This window comes from Cibotium barometz, chromosome 51 (assembly GCF_041138505.1).
Source record: "Cibotium barometz isolate CiBa-2024 chromosome 51, ASM4113850v1, whole genome shotgun sequence".
In the NCBI taxonomy this organism is placed as follows: Eukaryota; Viridiplantae; Streptophyta; class Polypodiopsida; order Cyatheales; family Cibotiaceae; genus Cibotium; species Cibotium barometz.
Window position 1 is genome coordinate 28,367,905 of NC_141096.1, and position 22,091 is coordinate 28,389,995.

General features: G+C 38.5%; 1 pseudogene; it reads right to left on the reverse strand.

Annotated features, from left to right (window-relative positions):
• Positions 1–469: 469 nt before the first annotated feature.
• On the reverse strand, positions 470–1,447 carry LOC147609499 (phospholipase A1-Igamma3, chloroplastic pseudogene; annotated as a pseudogene).
• Between the last annotated feature and the right edge of the window lie 20,644 nt (positions 1,448–22,091).

The window sequence follows — 22,091 nt, forward strand, 5'->3', positions numbered from 1 at the left end:
ATAGTGACATAACCTCATAAGCGTCTCTCATCACTTGCTATAAATAAAGTAGGACCTTACACATTCTAAGACTAATAAATGATAATTAACTAAAAGTAGTAAGACATTAGCTTCATAATAATACACTATTGACAATATTCCTTGTACTCTGATTTTCATAAATATTTATTAAAAAAACTAGCAATACATTTGGAAGGATGGTGTTCTATTGTGGTAATTTCCAAGGTGTGTGTTCGGTACTTGCCACAAAAAGGGGTATTCCACCTTCCATAAAAAAGAGACATATGAGATGTAAAAGAACATCGCATTACTTTCAAAAATCTATCACTTCTCTATGAATGTACAAGTGCCACGTACAAGGTGCTAAATGACAATTAAGTAAAAGTAACAAGACATTAGTTCTCACAATAATACACTATTAACAATATTCCTTGTACTCCTATTCTAATAAAAAAATATTTAAAAAAAACTAGCAATACATTTGGAAGGGTGGTGCCCTCTTGTGGTAATTCCTTGGTATGTTTTTGGTGTTTTCCACAAAAAAGAGGTATTGCACCATGTTTTTGGTGTTTTTGGTGTTTTCCTTGGTATGTTCTTGACCCACGTGAAAATAGGCCCATGGCCACATGTCGAGGAGGAACCCGAAGCCTGCAGCCGCAATAACGCCTGATAGCCCTCTTTCATTCACCCAGAATCCAGGTATCTTAGGCACTGTGTCATGCACATTGACCACCCTCAACACCTTCAACCCCACCTGCTCTACTCTCTGCTTGAAGGCCCAGTTGCCCACCCTAGGCCCTGCAAAAGAGAACACTGTTACCATGGGCCGCTGCCTAGATCCGCCGCTCAGCTCACCTATATTGTTCGCAGATATGTCGTAGCCACTCAACAGAGCCAGTGCCGCCCCAAGACTGTGCCCTGTTATGGTTATGCTCACCTCCTCCGCTTCATACGTCTTCAAAAGCCTCGTGAGCTCCCGTGCCAGCTGCTCCCTGGCGCTCGTCTCATTGAACTTGGACCCCGCCTTCTTGGAAGTGTACAAGCTCAGGAAACCTTTTTCCACCCTCAGCTTTCTCTGGCCAGGCTCAAAGTCCGGACAGATCTGAACATCCGTGAGATTTGCCACCCATTCTGTCTGCATCACTGTGCCCCTCCATGCGACGACGATGTCTCTCCTACCTAGCCGTTTCGTCTCTTTGTCGGTGGTCTCCGCCACGTAGCCAGTCCAGTTGGAGTCTCCGCTCCATCGCTCCGATGCATCCCTCTCTGAAACGAGGAGGAACTTGGGCAGCTGGATGTCCAAAGTGGCGAAGAGGTAGCGGGTCACCTCATAGCCGCAGTCCTCCTTGTCGACCTTTTCAAGAAGATGGCGGGGGCCATATTTACTGCTGCCACAGTAAATTGAGTGAGTGTCAAAGTCGAACGCATCGTTGCGCGAGCTCACCATAGCGGATGATCTCAGCGCGGAGGGTTGGATCGATCCAGGCTTTGCTATTAATGCTAACGGGAGGGGGCTCCAGTACAGAGCTCATATTAGCGGCTGAGATGATGGTAATGGGCGATCGAAGTAGCAGCTTGTAATGCAAAAGGGGGGGCAGAGGCCGCGCAAAGCTGTGCAGCAAGCTTTTCACTGGATCCGGTGATTAGACGAGAGATGCACAAAACTTATATAGCCAAGAAAAGCCACGTGATTTATTTCGTGAGGCAGGAAAGCCCACAAGAACAGCATAGGTAGTTCTCTCGTCGATCACACACACACATACACAGATTCGTGTTGCGTGAACGCCTCCTTTATTTAATTCTCTTATAAGGCTTGCCTTACGACGTTAAATTCCTCCTTGCGTCTATTTAATGATCAGCACGCCACCTCAGCATGCCGAGCCACCGAGCTCCCAGTATCGCGGAATCCTCTTGAAATGGATCTCTCTCTTCTCCGAGGTTAATTATAATATTAACCTTAGAATTACTAAGGAAAGCTTTTCAGACACGTAGCTCTAACATAACCCATAACAACACATACTTTGGCAAGGCTAAGGTAAGCTCTTAACTTGGACAGGTGGTCAAACATATTTTAAATTAGTAGGTTAAAAATAGATCAAGTTTGGCTCCACAATTAAACACTCTAAACAGACTTGTATATATAAAACTAGTGGGTCTGTTTGTTGAAGCAAGTCTATTAATTCTAGTGGGGTTAATTTTCTATTGTCCCCTTTTTCTCTTCTTGTTATGACTACTACAAGCTCGAAGTTTTCGCACATGCCATTGGTGGTGCATTTGAAGACCCCTCCAAAATTTCTCTTTTGTAACAATGTGTGGGAACTTCACATGGGCCTTCATAGGTTTGGTCTAGTAATGCATGTCATACAGCTGATCCATTCCAAACATTAGCTTCCTTTTAGTTTGTGAACCCCCTGCACATGCCCTTTAGAAGCTGGCGATATCTTTTTTGTTAATCCCTATGATTTGTAAACACTCTCTCTCTCACTCTCTCTCTCTCTCATAAGTGAGTGGCTCAAAACCACCCTTTCTCTTGTGCGCACATGGCTAACTTAGCCCTCTCTCTTATGCACACACGCTCAACACACAAACTCTCTCTCTCTCTCTCTCTCTCTCTCTCATATTTTCTTTGTTTTTCTCCCTCCCTTTGTCTCTCTTTGCCTCCAAAATCTCAAAGTACACAAAGGGATTTGTGCCTCTGTTAGCAAATCCCCAATACTTGTAGGTAGCTCATCATTTTGATTCATCATGGAGGAAAACAACATATCCTTCACAATATCCATCTGTATTTTTCGAGGACCTGCACTTCTTTGCGCTTTCAACACTTGAGAAACAAACATTTTCACGCGCTCCAACATTGACCTTCAAGTTCCTGGCTGAACTGGATGTTCATGCAGTCCAGTGTGGAGCATCATTCTTGTAATAGTTGTGTCACGAGGCATTACGTAATACACAACACATCTATACACTTGCACACAGTGTGCAGTTTTGCGACAAAAGTGACAAACTATTTTAGTTTTCTCATCCTCTGTCAGAAGTCCAACTGTAATCTTTTTTGTCAGATGTCCATGAAAGAAGATGTTGTTATACCTTTTATTGTTCAAGTAAAAAGGACAGCTGAGCCTATGGCACTCCAAAGTACCAACACAATAGCTAATACGCACGGTACAACTTACAGACATGTTTGATGTTATTGGACATGTCCATAGGTGACCATCATATTTTTGCTCCATTCCATCCATATTTCCTATTTTGCCATATGTTGGTGGAAACTCTATGATGGAATCACCATCATAATGTCTTGGCACCTCCTGGACTTGGATGACTCCAGTAACTTTTTCCAACAATGAACGTAGAAGAGAAGGTTCCTCCTTCTTACGAAGAACTGAAAGTATACTCTCTGAAGAAGCAATACATTCATCTTCAGAGATATTGTGCTTTGAACCTTTTGGATTGCTTGTGCCTTCACCTGGTTGCAAAACAGTTGCTGAGCCATTCAAGTCACTCTCAGAGGAGGAGCTCGAGATATGAACATGGGTGTTTTGTGTCCCTAATTCTTTATCCACTAAAGTCTCCAAATGTCGGACATCTTGGGCAATGTCATTAGCACTAGAATCAAGACTATCAGCAGCACAGAGAGGACTACATTGTAGCATATATGTTTTACTTTGAGTAATATCTACAAGGTAGTTTTTATTGCCCTCCATATCATAATGAGCGATGATTTCTTGTAGGCTTCCATTGGTCCTAGTAGCTTTCACTCCAGAAAGGGCGTGTGATGAAGGCAAAAACCCTTGTAGATATCCATGACTGACAAGCGTGGTCAAAAGTATTAAAGTTTGAGATTTTTTGCTGCAGCCATCAAGCTCCCACTCAAAGGTGACAGTGTGCTCCCATAGGGAAGGCAATACGAAGATGCAGAAAGGACAGGAGAGACGAAAATGTGAAATGAAAATATAAAAACGAAGGAACACGTGGAGCAATCACGATTGAGAATGAAGGTAGTTAAAATGATAAAACAAGGTGGAGCAATCACGATTGAGAATGAAGGCGGTTGAAATGATAAAACAAGGTGGAGCAATCATGATTGAGAATGGACGATAAAATTTTTTTATAAAAAATATACAAATATATATGTATCTATAAATATATAAAAAATATAAAAATATATACATTTATTGGTTCTAAATATTATTTTTATAAAAAGCTAGTCTCTTTGTAAACACACACACACACACATCTATATTATATATTATATTGTATATAGTGTATGAATTTACAAACAGACTAGCCTTTTATCTATTTTAGGATATATAGATATATTAGACTATATATCTATTAGGCTACACACACACACACACACACACACATTTATTAAAATACATATAGCTTAATATGTGTGTGTGTGTGTGTGTGTGTGTGTGTAACCTAATAAATACCTAGACTAAAATATATATATATATATATCAATATATATATATGTACATATATACATAGCCTAAACTATATTCTCTCTCTCTTTTGAGCCTAAATGTTTAAAAAAGTTTTAAAAGAGCATGAGTTTTCTCTTTGTTGTACATCACAGATTCTCTCTCTCTCTCTCTCTCTCTCTCTCTCTCTCTCACACACACACACACACACACACAATTTCAATAACATAAATAATAGAAAAGTTTTAAAAAAGTATGCCACACATATTGAACCATTGAAAAATGTGTGTGTGTGTGTGTGTGTGTGTAATAAAATACATATAGCTTAATACATTTTTAGCCATATATATGTTGGTGTATGTATGTATCTATCTTTAGGCTATATATATTTTAGGCCCCACACACACATGAAATCCATTGATATGTGAGTCAACTTCCCATGTGGAATGGGTAAAGGATGAAGTAAACCACTGGGTAATTGATGGCTATCCTAGTTTCTTTGACACGAAGAGCACTCTATCACAAACTTCTTGACATCCCTCTCCATGCCTTTCCCCAAAAGAATCTTTTTCTCACTTTGTCATATGCCTTCGACACACCAAGATGACTCTCGCAAGTGGAGAAGAATGAAGCTTGTGAGGAATATCTTCATTATTACCTTCTTATAATTTCCTATAAATGTAGGCAGCAACCTCATTTAGGAGGATTAGCTTGTATGCTGCGTGCATTTCAGATATGGCAAACGTATTACTACAAAGAGCAAAACAATATGCATATCAGATTGGGAAGCACAAAGGTGAGGGACCAATCTTGAGCAAGTTGCTAGACAGGGTGGCAGCAAGGTCAAGACCGACACCACCACAAATGGCTCGCATGGTCCATTGTGTTTTGATTTCCTTTTAATTGTTTCTCATGCCTGAGGGTGAGGACAATGGAAGTAGACCAATGCTCACATCGTCCAGGTTATGTCATGCAGAGCAGACATCGTCAAACCGGGGAACAGCAAGAAGAGTAAGTTTTGGAGATAGATCTAGAACAAACAGTGCAGCAAGTCACGCTTCAAGGGGAGGACCAAAAAGTCCAATGAATGGAGGAAACAAAGATGTCGGACATGAAGAGCCTAAACAACATTATGGCACAATGAGCAGAGGACAAATGCATGTAAAGGAAGAGGCCGTTGGACGCACAATGTGGGCCATTAGACAAACCCCATTGAACTCAAAAGTCAAATGTTTGGGAGGTATTGATGGAAGACTTAAGTGCAACTCATACATACACGGAAGCTCTATTGGAGTTGTTGCCCCTAGCTTCTACTCAGAGCGACGACATCCTAGTTCGGGAGGGCCAAAGGCTCAAATGATGTGGTTTTGTCCTTCAGATGTTTCACACATATGGCATGTAGATCCAAACATAATTTACAAGCCATCATACCCTGATATGTGGAAAGTGGATGTTGGGACCAACATAACCAGCCAAGAGGTAGAGAAATTAGTAAAGGCAGGGTTCAAGTTAGATGTTTAACCTTTTGTGTCAGGGGCGGGAGAAACGTCCACACAAGCAGCGCGGGCAACAAAGAAAGTGACAAGAGGCCACATGATGCTACACAGAATACAAAGAGATCAACCAAGTGGAGGCATTGGATTTCCAAAGAAGCAGAAAAGAGGATTGGTAGTGCCGAGACCATGACAGCGACAGTCCTTAATGAGAGTGCAATGCAGCCGTCCCCCTACTCTATTTTTCATTTGGCATGTGAGAGTGGAGAGGACTATTTTATACACATCAAGGTACAACCTTGGTGTACATGTCTTGATTTCATGCAAAGAGAATCTAGAGGAAAGTCTTACGTTGCATGTAAGCATATCTAGAGGAAAGTCTTACGTTGCATGTAAGCATATCTATTTTGTCTTCTTGCGAGTTTTGGGATTACATAAGAATGAGGATATGGTAATGCATCAACCGACACTATCACCAGAGGAAGTGGGCAATATACTATCACGTCCTCGAAGCAAGGATGTTTGTGTCTATACTTAAGCTTTAATCAAGCCTCTCATGTTTGTGCCTACTTAAGCTTGTAAGGAAATGTGAAGTCAATCTTTTTGTAAGAAAATTTGAACCCAATATTTTTGTCTTGCTTTGGGATGGAGTATAAAGGAGTTGTACCAACCATATATCTTCTTGTAAGGAAATGTGAACTCAATCTTTTTGTAAGAAAATATGAGCCGGGTATACTTGTTTTTACTTGTGTTGAAATAAATATTGGAAGAAAGGTACATAAATAGGTATGGGTACATAAATAGGTATGTTTGTGCCTATATTTAAGTTTCTTTGACATAAAATGTGTGTTTATATGTAGGAAGGTAGGTAGGTAGGTAGGTATGTAATTATGCATACATGTATATGTTTGGGAGTATGCATGCATGTATGTATGTATGTATTATACAAATGTGTGTATATATGTATGTATATATGTATGTATATATGTAGGAAGGTAGGTAGGTAGGTAGGTGTGTTTGAGAATATACATGTATATATGTATGTATGTATGTGAATGTATTTATTTCTCTTTCATAAATACTTACTATATAAAAGCTGACCAAAATGTATCATTTTTCTTACAAGCTCACATAAAACTATCTTATCTCCAAAAAGCTTGCCAAATAAAGCTCGCAAAAAAATCAAACCCCATCCAAGTGGATTTTCTGCAATTGACCCAACCAAATTATGGTAATATTCAAGAGACACATACGTTCTACGACAACATTGTGAATAGGTTACACTTGATTTTTAGTTTTCATATATATCTATAAATAAAAGGAAGGCATTGTATATATTTTCTTGTAAATATTTTGTGGTTCTTCTTTTTATGTTGTGTTCCATCCAGACCAAAGAGATCCTAATCGGTGGTATGTAATACAAGTCTCTCCTTGATCTAAACAAGATCAAGATGTTGAAGAAGAAATGCATGGTGATAATCAATGGACAGTGCAACTAACAATCAATATGACCACCATGAGGAGCATGATGATAATACATCTACATCTTCTTCAAGTAGTGGAATAGAGTTTTGTATTGATATAGGAGCCATCAAGATGATGGATTTAGAGATAGACCAATTGGCATGCATAGATTTATTGCAAGATGGATTGAATGATGGTATTATTTAAATATACATCATCATAACATATGTACACATTTATCGGTTTGTAACGATTTGGTGATTTTCTTATTTTATTTTAAAAAGATTTAGATGTTTATGAAGATTTTTGGACTTTAATTTATTTCAAGTTTTTATTTACACTGCAATTAAACATTCTTTTTTTAGTGCCTCTTAGCAACGTTTATACGGACGTTTTAACTACGCTGCTTTAGCGGTGTCTATCTAGTGTCATTCAGTGACGCTAATAACAATGTTTATCTCGCACCGCTCGGTGGTCCTAATAATATCGCTTATAGTGACGTAACGTAAAAGGCGGCTAAAATGTTGCTAATGCTTGCTTCTTTTATATTGCAATAGACCAAGATAAGATATATGGAGGGACATATTCTAGTGATGCACCCATACCCATCGATGACCAAGATTTATAGCGTGTTAGAGAGGCACATGCAGCTTGGAACCGCCTAAACTCTAGGTACAGGGCCAAGCAATCGAGCCGTTCAGGCTTATCTCACACCTATTATATACCTGACACGTCAGCAGTTATCCCATAGTCACCCACATCCATGCTTCCGAACACCTTCCCTATCCCTATCACTTCTACTTTGCCTACCCCTAATTTCCCTACTCCTTGCCTTTCAGCTCCTCCTAGTTCTCAGCGTACTCCTATCCCTAGTAGCAAACATCCTCATAAGGCCATGCATGTGGTGATAGCTCAAGGGCTTCTCAAAGTCATCTGCGAGATCAAGTAGTGGTGGGGCAGGTGGGTGTGGTGGATGCTTTGGGAGAGGTGCATGTTCACCTTCACTTATGGCGACAAGGGACGTGCCCAAGGTGTTGAAATATACAAGTGAATAGGGTGTGTGCGGGAACAAGCCCTTGGTAAGAGGCTGTAAAAGAGAATCTATAAATGTGAGAGAAGCAGTGAAAAGGTGAGAAGTATCTACTGGGAGAGAATAAAGGGTAGCATGAGGAGGCATGTCGTCCATATAAGACCCTCACTCCTCTAGGGTATAGTAAATCATCCCACCCTCCCTTGTTAAATTTGCAGCAATGTGATGAGCTATGCTGGATCAAATGCTAGAATCAACATCATTAACAAAGAGATTAGATGATAATTAAGACGTGATTAGTGAGCAATTACTTGATAGCTTAATGTAGGCGCATGGAAAATCAAAAACTAGCAAGTTCTCATTAGGCCAATGCCTCAATTTATAGAGTTTATATCCAAGCATCTAATTCCACTGATTTCTCCTTGATTCACTCCACCTCTTTTGCTTGATTCTCTCCACCTCTTCCTAGAATATCTCCACACCTCCTAGATCTCCTCATGCTACCCTTTTCACAGCTTCTCTCACATTTACAGATTCTCTTTTACAGCCTCTTGCAAAGGGCTTGTTCCCGCACACACCCTATTCACTTGTATATTTCAACACCTCCCCTCAAGTGAATGTTGGAGATGGAGGCGATAACATGAGAGAGATGAGAGAGAAAACACAAGATTGAATCCCCAAAGTGTGTGAAATACACACAATAGATGAGTATATATAGAGGAGATCCTAGGGCTTGGCTATATATAGAATGTCTCTATATATAGCCAACAGTGAATACTCCTAGCACACCTGGACCCTATACCAAGTTTCCCTTTTACTTGATAGTCCACGACCAGTGCCTCAAGTCCCTAAACTCATAGTCCTTGACACACTCTCTCTCTATGTGTCCAAGGCCACTACAAGTGACTGTGACCTTGACTAAAGTGCTCACACATACAGCTACCACATGGCCTACATCATCAGAGGCTCAGAGGTGGTTTTACTCTATTGGGGCAGGTTACATTGGGTTGTGGGGTTTTTCTCTCTCTCTCTCTCAGAAAAGATGGTCTGCCTCCACTTCCTTAGGAGCCTCCATGAAGTTTGCAGATGTCGTTCCCTTCTCCACTGGGTTTGCTGTAGCAGTATCTTGCCATGTGTCCTGGCTTTCCACAGTTGTGGCAAGTGAAGCTCCTTCCTCTTCCTCTTCCTCTTCCTCGTCCTCGTCCTCGAGACAATCCTCCTACTCTTCCTTTTCCTCGTCCTCGTCCTTGAGACAATCCTCCTCGGGTGAAGAATGTTTTTTCTTCTCCTGCTGTTGAGTCCAGCCACCCATTTCTTCTCTTTGTCTCTAGTCTCTTGCTCTAGTAGAGCTCCTTCTATCTCGTGTGTAGCTTTAATTCAGGTACATTCTTTAGTGTTGCTACAATGTTTTCATATTCACCTTTGTCCACACTCTTCAGCAGAAGCACTACTAGTGCCTCATCATCTTTTACCTTTTTGCCAATAGCTGCCAGTTGTTGCTTAATGCTTTTATATTTGTTCAAGTGTGTGATTAAAGGTTCACTTTCCTTCATATCCAATTTGTAGAATTTCATTAACAGATTTATCTTTGAATTTTTAGCTTGTGTGCCAAATAATTTATTAAGTTCATCCCATGCATCTTTTGCCCATTGTATCCCTGTGATGTGATGAATGATTTCATCATTTTAACTGAGTGCAATAAGTCCCAATGCTTTCTTATTCCTGCTCTTCCACTCAATTTCCCCTCTTACCTTTGGGCATTCATCTCTTCCCTCAACTAGCCCCCACAAATTTTTCCTCATGAGCAAATACATGGTTTTTATCTGCAATGTGTAATACTGCTCCCATATTAAATTTGGCTATCTCTTATGCCGTACTCATGATGTGAAGGGAGTCTTACCTCTTGATCTAATTTTAAGATTCAAGGGCAGTGTCTACCCTTTTACAACTCAATCTGGTGTTTAGGTGATGATTACAATAGATTTATCAGCATAAATTTACCAGAAATTACATTAAACCAAGGGTAACAAATCTGTACGGAATGGTTGGAGTATCAAACCATCTCCAAATTGCAATCTCAAGTTATAGGGATCTATATCAAATACCCAATGGTTAATTTGAACCCTCAATTGCACCAAAATATAGTGATGAGTGCTGATTAATCTCACTGATTAGTAAATTAATCCTCTATTTTGTATGCAGAAAACAGAGTATACAGGGAGTCCAGATCTAAGGCCTTAGAGTTCAAATGAGCTCAAATCCTTTCAAGGCCAATTAATAGCAATTAGTCTAATAGAGAATTAAGCTAAGAAAAATAAGATTTGACCAAACATTGAATGCTTAATATCTGTTTTACCAAAGTCACCTACAGATTTGACGAAGAGCTTGGATCTCACTGTAGACTTGATCAAATTCAAATTTGTCTTCACCAGCTTTGTAGAGAATCCTTGAAAACCCCTAGGGCCAAGATGAATTAGAGCAATTTGATCTGGAGCAGCAGAGATCTCATATTTTCTTCAGAAAAGTAGCGCTGGAAAAATCACGAATATCTGCAGCAACGCTTGGCAGTTCGACGTTTTGATTGAATGGGATGAAGCCCAATGGGTATGGCTATGTGTGGCTAGAGTGGTTTGGGCTAATTGGATGTATGAAGGAAGAGAGAGCTCCTCCACCAGCTGGGGGTACAGAGGCTACTTTGAAAAAGAGGTAAAAATCTTAATTATCTAGTAATCCTAATTAGCCAAGTGATTAGCAAGATAATGGGCTCACAAATTGATAGATTCTAGGCTAGGCATTGATACCATGTTAAATTTGCAGCAATGTGATGAGCTATGGTGGATCAAATACTAGAATCAACATCATTAACAAAGAGATTAGAGGATAATTAAGATGTGATTAGTGAGCAATTAATTAATAGCTTAATGTAGGCATGGATAATAAAAAACTAGCAAGTTCTCATTAGGCAAATACCCCAATTTATAGAGTTTACATCCAAGCATCTAATCCCACTGATTTCTCCTTAATTCACTCCACCTCTTTTGCTTGATTCTCTCCACCTCTTCCCAAAATATGTCCACACCTCCTAAAAACAAATTTCTCATGCATGGATGAGAGAGAGAGAGAGAGAGAGAGAGAGAGAGAGAAAGAGCCACAAGAGGACTTGTGTGAAGATCCACCAGGGGACTTGTGTGAAACCTTCCCACATAAGAAATCTAAATCAAAATGTCAAATCCTTTTATATACATCTCAATGAATTTATTTTTTATTTAAAAAGTAATAAAATATATTCCCTATTTACATTATAGTGTTCAATATGTACCTAAAGAACTTGACTTCTATTTGTTAGACTAGAAGTATGCATATAAAGATTGGATTTAGACCTTAGAGATGCCTTAGAGCAAGCTAAAAAGACAAGAGAGGAGATTACAAGAGAAGAATGGGAGTATGCAAGGGGATGTGACTACCTAAGCTATATTTAAGATTTTTGATTAGGTTGCAGTATGAAGTGCATAATGCAATTTGGTCAGAAGGTCAACATTTTTGCACTCAACGTGTGGAATCCAAGAGAATCACATATGATTGTGGTGTAATGGCAAGTTTTGACCAAGATAGTTGAGCTAATAGAAGAGATAATAATATTATATAGCGGAGAAAGGTGAATATTGTGGAACAATTCAAGACATCTTTGAGATTGGATTTAGAGCTTTCAAAGTGTTCATCTTTAATGTTAAGTGGTTTAAAGTGGTATATAGAGATACTCAAGAAACTGTGAAGAAGTATCCAAGAGGATTTTTTGCAATTGACCCAACCAAATTATGGTAATATTCAAGAGACACATATGTTCTACCACAACATTGTGAACAAGTTACACTTAATTTTTAATTTTAATGTATCTACAGATAAAAGGAAGGCATTGTATATATTTTCCTAATATTTTGTGGTTCTTCTTTTTAGGTTGTGTTTCATCCAGACCAAAGATATCCTAATTGGTGGTATGTAATACAAGTCGCTCCTCAATCTAAACAAGATCAAGATATTGAAGACAAAATGCATGGTGACAATCAATGGATGATACAATTAAAAATCAATATGGCCACCATGAGGACCATGATGATAATACATTTACATCTTCTTCATGTAGTGGAATAGGACTTTGTATTGATATAGGAGCCATGAAAATGATGAATTTAGAGATAGACCAATTGACATGCATGGATTTATTACAATATGGATTTGATGATGATACTAATTAAATATATATCATCGTAACAAATATACACATTTATAAGTTGGTAACAATTTGGTGATTTTCTTATTTTATTTCAAAAAGATTTAGATGATTGTGAAGCTTTTTGGAATCTAATTTATTTCAAGTTTTTATTTACACTTCAGTTAAATATTCTTTTTTTCTTCAACGACGCTTTAGTTGTTTATCTACTTCAATGACTCTAATAACAACATTTATCTCACATCGTTCAATGGTACTTATAGCAACGTAATGTTAAAGGCTGCTAGATTTAGGATCTCATCTTAAAAACCATCTTTGAAACGTACTACAAGGTCCATACTGGAAGGTCAATTCTAGGAGCACTAGGACCAATGAGGTGATAGCAACGTGGTAAAGGTGTTTATCTAGGACGAGAAGGTCCTAGGTTCAAAGGGACCCGTCAAGGAGCTTCCTTGGCAGCATCGCCAATGGGCTGATAAGAGCACCTATGAGCAGACACCTATGGATGATAAAAATGATAACTACTAGAGGATCTTAGGCCTAAGCCCAATAGAGAAAAAACACACAACAGACAAACACATTTTACCCTAAGATAAGGTATCATACTTAGGTGTCATTTTTGAAAGAGGAAACGAGGTTTAAATTATGTCCCATAGTCTATAAAAACAACCCAAAAAAAATTGCATGCTTGTTTGTGTAAACAAAGCCATCGTCCACTAGAGAAGTAGGTACGTGGCGCGAAAGTGGAGTCTGACAACACCACTTTCCGCTTCAAATTAAAAAGGACTAGTCCAGAGAGGCGTAAGCCAGATTCAACTAAATTAATATACATTTTTTAATAGACAATTCTTTATTAAATAGGATCACATTAGCACTTTCTTCTTGTGCGCTAACCATTAAGCCTTGCTCGGGGGTAGGATTAGGTTTGGGTATGCGTTTATATCTTGGGATTGGCGGTGATCTCTGCTATGACGTTTGATTCTAACAGTCTCGTTGATATGCATAACGATCTTCAGCACTGCTTTGACGTTTGATTGTAAGGGTTTGTGTGTGTGCCATGGGTGCGGGGGGAAGAGAGAGAAGACAATTTGCAAATAGTCTCATTGATATGCATAATGATTTGAGAAAAACATGTGGCATTCAAAAAACTATGATTCTTACAAGAACAAGGGTTGCCATATGTGTAGGATATGGCGCACACGCGGCACTATCGACGCAATACGTGCCTAATCCTAAGATAGATTAAAGTATGGGAGGGAGAATAAATAAAATACTCTATTCAACCCTCAAGTGAATATGCCCCCACAACGTCTTGTAGTTTTGTATTAATAAAAGTGAATATAAGAGAATAGTGTTCAAAAGATTACAGAATGGAGCAAGCTTAAGAAATCCATGTTCCTTGTATTTGTTGACATACACATGTATGCATGGTAAAGCGAGCTTAATACAACGTAGGAGTCTTTAAGGGAAAAAAGAGAACTTGAGTGCACGACACTATTTATCTAGTATAGTTTACTTTTGAAAGTTTTTTAGGACACGAGTGCTTTTTAATTATTCTCGTGTTTCCACATCTTTTTGACATGTGTTCAAGAGTATAGAAATTGGGCATCAAACATACGTAGCTTTCTCATGCAGGCTTATTTTTTAGCTTATTTTTCATGGTTGAAGGGCTTCTTGTGGACAAAAACAAATTTCTCATGCATGGATTCTTGAGAGAGAGAGAGAGAGAGAGATCCACAGGGGACTTGTGCGAAACCTTCCCACATAAGAAATCTAAATCAAAATGTCAAATCCTTTTATATACATCCCAATGAATATTTTTTTAATTTAAAAAGTAATAAACTTTATTCCCTATTTACATTACATAGTTCAATATGTACCTAAAGAACTGAACTTCTATTTGCTAAACTAGAAGTATGCATATGGAGAAAATCATTTTAATAAACATTGCATCTTTTGAAAAAAATTGTTTTATGTAAAATACAAGGAGTCTCAATATAGAAAAGATGAAATTATTGAACAAATCATAAGCTTGTTTGCCATCATCTGTGTAGACTCAAATCCACCACTTTTGCAATGTTTGTGCAAACTATCAAGTTCAATTTAGTGAGAGGTATATAAACATGGAGATAAAGGGGAAACTCCATAAGCCTTCTTCTTTTAAAGAGATTGATTTTAAGAAAAACAACTAAATGTTTCACTAGGCTAATAGTTAAGCCTAATCAAGACCATTGATTAGAACCTTAGTTACGAGAGTGGGACTAAATCTAGCCCTTAGTTGGACTCTAACTTATCTTGCCCAATGGAAAAATATTGCCCTCAATTGGACTCTAACTTATCCTGACCTCCCAAAACTAAAAAATGGTTATTACTTTTGTTTATTTTTCATTGATGGAGATGTGTGGTGAGGTGTGCTCACTTATTATATCCTCAAATAGATGCACCTTACATATAATGATGGGGTGTTCTATTTTTTCACAATGATAGAGAGAAAGCGAGATACATTTTCATCATATAAGTGACCTCCTTACAACATTATCGCCTCTTTACCTTAAAATTTTAATTTGAAATGGGAATGAATCTTGTCCTTCACTCTTTAACTCTCCCTTCTTACATGTGGTAAATGAGATGGCCACAGAGTGACACGTGGGTGAATGTTATGGCAAGGATAAGAATAGTGAGTCGAATAATAAAGTAGAGATATTAACCTTAAAGTTACTTGGAAAGTTTTTGAGATTTGAATTTTAATATCTATCAAGCCATGCATCACTTTGTAAACTCAAAACCCAGACAATACAATCAATCTCTTGTATATTAATTATGTGTGGTAATTGTCTTCTGTAATCGCTAGTTTCACATGCTAGCGACGTATAGAATTTTAGTGTCCTATATATTTATCTTTGCTAATTAGATATGCTTTCTCACATTGTTGTTTTGATTCAATCAACAATTGGATAGCCTCGGCCAATTCTCTCGGTGCTGTCTCACCACACCACAACCTAACCTTGTACTATGCAATGCCTATAGCGTAACCCTATAATTGACTTGACATCTTAAAAACTCTCTAGATTATCTCATCCAAAAAATTCTAATGGAGATGCTTCCATGACACAACGAACTTCTGTCGATATGCTTAACTATTGTCCGCCACATAATACAAACACCCCCAATTTCCTTCTTTGACTACTTCCTCTAGCCCAATTCCCTTCTTTAACTAATTTGCCTACTAATCATTCATGGGAACGTGGGCATTTTCCAAACACAATGCTACCCACATTCCTTAATCCACCATCTAGTTTCCTACATGCCCAATCAATTTATCAAAAATTAAAGACTCCACTTCCACATGCTAGTCCCTATTAATCTAGAGCTCTAGTTAGAAATATTGGTTTTTGATCCTATAAATAAGTTCCCTTTAAACTCCATCTCAACCAGTGTGGCTAAAAACTTCTCCTAATGTCTAGTCTCTAGATCACACCACATTCAATTTGAGAATGGTCTTTTTTTTTAAAAGGTGTTCACGTGCTCCTTTACATATGCAAGGCTCGCTCACATTATATAATAAACATGACTCGTAGCACTTTACATGTCATTCATCTAACTTACTAATGCTACATGGCTCAAAGGAATAGGGATCTAATACCATTTCAATCGAAGTGGCAAACTTGGCACTACATGTCAAGCCACAAACATCATGCATGGTGCTACTCTAACCTTGTTGAATAACTCACTACATTAGGCCTACATTGTGCACTATGTAATGCTCTTTTTCCTAGGGTGCGACCTAATCAACTTGAAAAGTTATTTGGACCAAATTATCTTGTCTAGAAAATTATAACGGAGATTCTTCTATAACAAAATGAACTTTCATCATCAACATGCTTAGTTGTTGTTGGCTTTATATAATGGACACCCCACCAATTTACTTCTTGACTACTTTCTCTGGATCTTTTAGAACAACTTCCTTCTTGATTTGATCTCTTAAGGAAAACTTTACTTCTTCAGCTAATTTTCTTGCTAATCATTCATGGGCGCTTGGGCATTTTCCAAAACCTAAGTCTACCCATTACTTAATCCACCACCAAATTTACTTGCATGGAGAACCAATACATTAAAGTTTAAACCAAGGAAAACATTAGGAGACATTTTTAGCCCAAGTGCCATTTTAGAGGGGTATTTCATATTGTCAGGCTATCTCACCAAACAATTTGAGAAAAAGTCACCTAAGATTTTATAGGTTTTGGTGGGTTTTGGCGACAAATTCATCAAAAGTACACTCATTAAAAGTTTCTAGCATATAAGATAAAAAAATTCCAGAGATTCGCCCAAGTTTCTAAAATTTTAGGCTCATATATAAAAACATTCACCAACCCATTTATACACATTAGCCCTTATGTAAAAGACCCTAATGTATTAGGTCTTATGCATAATGCATAATCCCTAATGCATTTGGGATTATGCATCATTTATAAGCCCCTCATGTATTAGGTCTTTTTCATAATCCACAAGCCCTAATGCATTTGAGCTTATGCATTATGCATAAGCATAAGCCCCATGGTCATTAAGACCTATGAATTATGCATAGTATGTCCACGTGTAAGTTAATGCATGTGGATTGTGCTTCATGCATTTGCTTAATGTTTACATCATGCATTGTGTATAATGTAATAATATATGCATTACTATAATGCTAATGCATTATGAATAAAGCATTAGAACATGACATTATAACTAATGCAGCATGTATTAACACTAATGCATCTTGTAACATGACTAATGCATAATACCATAAGAAATTAGGGCATTATTTATGAAGCCCTAATGAATAAGGGCTATTGCATTGGGTCTAATGCATTAGGCCCAATGTAATAGTGGTGATGTCCCTTTAAAAATAAAGTTTAAAAAATAAAAAATAAAAAATAAGTTTTAAAATTAAAATAAAAGGTTAAAGTTTAGAACATCTACCTTGAAATAGCTGAAGATGACAAGTTGCAAAACCACAAAAAAATAGACAAAACAATGTTGGTACAATAACTTAAATTAAAGAAGAATTACCTTTAGAGATTGATCTTTATAGTAGTTATAGGAGATAATGAGTAATGATGTAGGGAAGCTTTAAAATTCCAAGTGAAGTATACAATGGGTGAATTTCGTGAATCAAGATAATGGTATGTACCCTGTGCGTCTGAGAGTCCTAGTGTCCACATCCATGCTAAATTGTTCTGCATCTTGCTTTGTGAGGGCAGTATTTGGCACTATAAGTTCATGCATTTTATCATCATTTGAAAATAAATATAATTTCATAAGTAGTAGAGTCCATGCTGAAAAAATATAGTTATATAGCTTGAAGGTCGAGGGTTACCACCAAATCTTGTGGGTTTTCAAAGAATATATCGTCGTGTAATACACCCATCACCAAGGTAGGGTGTGCATACAAAGTTAGCACCTGGCTCAATCTTGCAAGTTGGTGAAATGTTATTGTATTCAAGAGATCAACCTTCTATTGGATGAGAGAGAGTTGAAGACCTGAGATCATCATCATCCATGAGGTGGTTGGGGAATGGGTGCTAGAGATTAACTTTAGAAGAGGAGTGATATACTTCTTGATAGTAGCTATGGCAAGATCCCCTATCTCCCTATTTTGTATTTGCTCTGTTGTTCAATAGCTAACCCCCTAGCCGCTCAAGCTTAAAAGTTGTGCAAATTGCCAAACGAGTGAGCAAGTATTGTAGAACGAGTGACACCTTACCCCACATCAAACTCTTTGACCAAGTGTGCAAGGCACTAAATGCAACCAGAGATGCTTGATATCATTAGCACGCCTTAAAATTGGAGCCCAAGCCAAGTTTTCATTAAATTTTTATGTAGATTTACCCCTTCAATTTGGGCATCAATATGCAACTTTGATATCAATTTAAGGCTTCATTTTTTTGTTTCCACCCTTGGCCCTTGAGTACTTGAACATGAATTTAAAATTAACATGAAGGAATATCCCAAAATATAACTTTTTAAAGCAAAAAGTAATGACAAACCACACATAATTATCTCTCACACAAAATTTTTATCGTGTCAAATAAGTTTACAAATCATGTGGTCAGGCAAAATTTTGTAAAGGTGTTTTGGGCTTGTGTACATATGGGATGCATGGCATGCAAAAAAGCTTTGCCTTGAATGCCCTGGCAGGTGTACAGATTTGATGGCTTTGTAGTAGTCTAGTACATGCATGGTTTTTTTGGGAGCAGGTGCTTGAGGTTGGAAGTTTTTTTTTTCATTGCAGCAGTGTGTATGGCTACTAGTGGGAAATGGCCTTATGATAGGCGGTGCTCTTGGTGGACATGTATACCAAGTGTGAGGCAATAACTATGGTCACCGATCATAGCATAAACCAGCCGATTCTTGGGCTAAAATTAGGAAGCATGTGGTTGCTCAGGCCGGCTAGTAAACGGACGAGCGTGCACAATCAAAAAAAGCAAGGAAGCGCAGAGAGAGAGAGGAGAAGTTCTGCAAGGCACTACTCTTAGTGATTCTGTGTGCTTGAAATGGTGCTGTTTCAAAGGGCACAAGAAGTGGTAGGGTTGTTGTTCCTTGAAAAGCAGGCTATGTACAAGAAGGGCCAGCTGCTTTGAGAAGATGTAGTGTGAGGGTATCCCACCATATGCAGTAGCCTACGCATACATCTTGAAAGCATAAGCCTCAATTGAAAGTACACATGGGGAAAAAATCTATGGTGGCTCTACAAGGGAATGATAGTCGTGGCCATTGCAGCTCAAATATGTGATCGCTATAGTAGTGGTGGGCTTTCTTAGAGTGAGGACGATGGCGATAGGGTTGCTGCGGCTAGTGTCTGAGTGAGCAGAGAGTGTGTTGTGTTTGGGTTTGTTGCGGCTGGTAGCACAGGGCTGCTGCAAGAGTGTGAAGTATTTTTTTGTTCGTTTAGTTGCCTCTATGTGCAGGGCTCGTGTGTGTTTCATTCCTTTGGTTGGCTGTAGCCGACTCTGAGCGCAAGGGCGTGTTTCTTTTTTTCTTTTTTGCCGCGTGTCGCTGGTCGCTCAGGCTTGCTTCTTTGTTGGTATCTGCTGCTGCAGCAGCTGGTGTTTGAGGTAGCTCATGGATTTAAAGGTGGACACTGGAGAGAAGTAGCTGGAACGGCTCAAGGGTGGGAAAATAATAATGAGGAGGGGCAAGGCTAGCTACTGGAATCTTGAGAAAATCTTTGATATTTCTAACGTTTGGATTTTGGAAATTAAATTTACATTACCCCCCCCCACACACACACACATGCAACTTTGGAGTTAAAAGGTTAGCTTCATTTTGAAGCTTTGGTGAATTAATAGGGTTTCAATGTTGCAACTTTTGGTAAATTAATAGGTTTCATGTGAAACTCGAAATGGCTATTGAAGCCCATTTTGTGTGGCTTCAAATCGAAGGCCTCATTAGTAGCGTTAGCTTAACCCTCAATAAAATGGTGGGCCAATGGTAGAGTACGCATTTCTCAAAGGCACTTTTGTTAAGGCACACACCAAAATAGGCCCTAAATGGAGCCCTTGGATGTAGCTATGCAAGGCACATCAAGAGGCCAACATCAATATGTTTGGGAATACAACCTCAAATTCTAGCACTTAACCTCCAAATATGTTGGCATCATTAACTAATATGCAACTCTGCATAGTACTTTAATGATGCCAATTATTGAACCAATTCCTTCTTGGCCTTAAGACACTGCGCGATATATGAAGCGTTGAATGTGAACCAAAAGTGAAGACTTAAGAATCCACCGCCAAAATGGTTGTATGAAGACAATGTAAACACTAGGGCATACATTCATTCTAGAGGATAATATGAGCACTATGGCATACATTATCCCCAAAGTGGCTCCCCTGTTAATAAAGTAGTGGCAACACCCATCCACAAGATACATGCTCCAAGTCCTCTTCCCAAGTTACAACCTTACATCTCTTAGTCTCAGTACTTGCCCCACTAATTGACTCTTGTATATCTCTTGTAACCAACAAACAATACCTGGCCACAAATAACCAACCTACTGCAAAGAAATGGGAGCACATTTCCAACTAGAATGCAAGGCCTCCTCCTCCCATTCCATTTGTGGTTGATCTAGCTAAAGAGATCATGAGTATGGCAACCCAAGAGACCTCACCACCATTGCCAAAGCTACATGCGCCTTTATTGTGGTTCCTTACACAACAAGTTCAACAATACATTTGTTGATCTACAACATCTTCAGAAAGTTAAAATCTTATTCTATGGATTACCTAATAATTGTAAGTAACTTTTATCTCTTGCAAAGTAAGTGAAGAAGTCTATGAAAAATCAAAGCTTATTTAATTTTGTTTGTCATGAAAGGTGACAAAATTAACTTTGTGTTGAAAATGGATGAGTGTCAGATTGTGAAAGGAAAGAGGATAGAGCGAATGAGTATCACACTCATGAATGAGGCTATGGCATATGCAAAAAGTTCAGAGTTATCATCTTTTCTCAGTGAAGACACATTTGAGGGGAATACTGAGATCAACCAAACTCCTGATAGGGAGAGGATTTGCAAGCTAGACTTTCCGTCATATAGTGTCCAATCTGAGAAAGAGATATGGTGGCTTGGGACATTTGAAGTACCAAAAGAGACACATGAAGTTCTCGCTTGGATGTTTGATAGGATACCTTGGATTACCACTGTCATCAGAGCATAGATTCAGGGAGAAAAACTTGAGGTAGAGGACTAGGGCACTTATACAGGAGATTGGCATTTGGGGGGTGACCTGAAGGTAAAAAAGTACTTGCTTGGGTGTCCAGAAGGTGCCAACACCCCAAATCCTTGTCCGTGGTTCATGAGAATGGTGAAGCAAAAACAAACAAAAGTCGGCAAAGAAGAGGATACTTAAGAATCAAGATATTGAGCACGACCCCATGGATGATGTTGCTGGCAACTGGGTTGGAGGTGCCTTGTCTCTGCCAACATGCTAGCTGTGCTAAACATGTATTTGAGAGACCCAGAATGGAATCCATAATTCCATTTGACCTGAAGAATGTCCACTTCTATACACTGCATGCATTCATGCGTGTGTTTGACCGTTTGCTCAAGTGTCACATAGATTATGCTTAAATTTACCATGCAAGGTAAAGAACAACAAGAAGAAGCTGTTTATAAAGTAAAGCAGCTACTCAACTCAATTGGGTGCCATGGTGGCAATGTGCAGATTACTATTAGCAAAAAGACCTTGCATGAATCATGAGGTTGCACAATAAGTGTCCATGAGTGGAAATAAAGCAAGACATTTTCTGGAGAAGCCAAAAAATGCCACTCAACCAAGCCTTGAAACTTGTGGAAGGTTTTATGCAAATGTACAACATTTGACTACACCAATTCAAGCCTTGTAATTCTGCATGAGAAGGTTTGGTCAGACTTCAATAAGATGGTGAAACTTTTGACCAAAAGT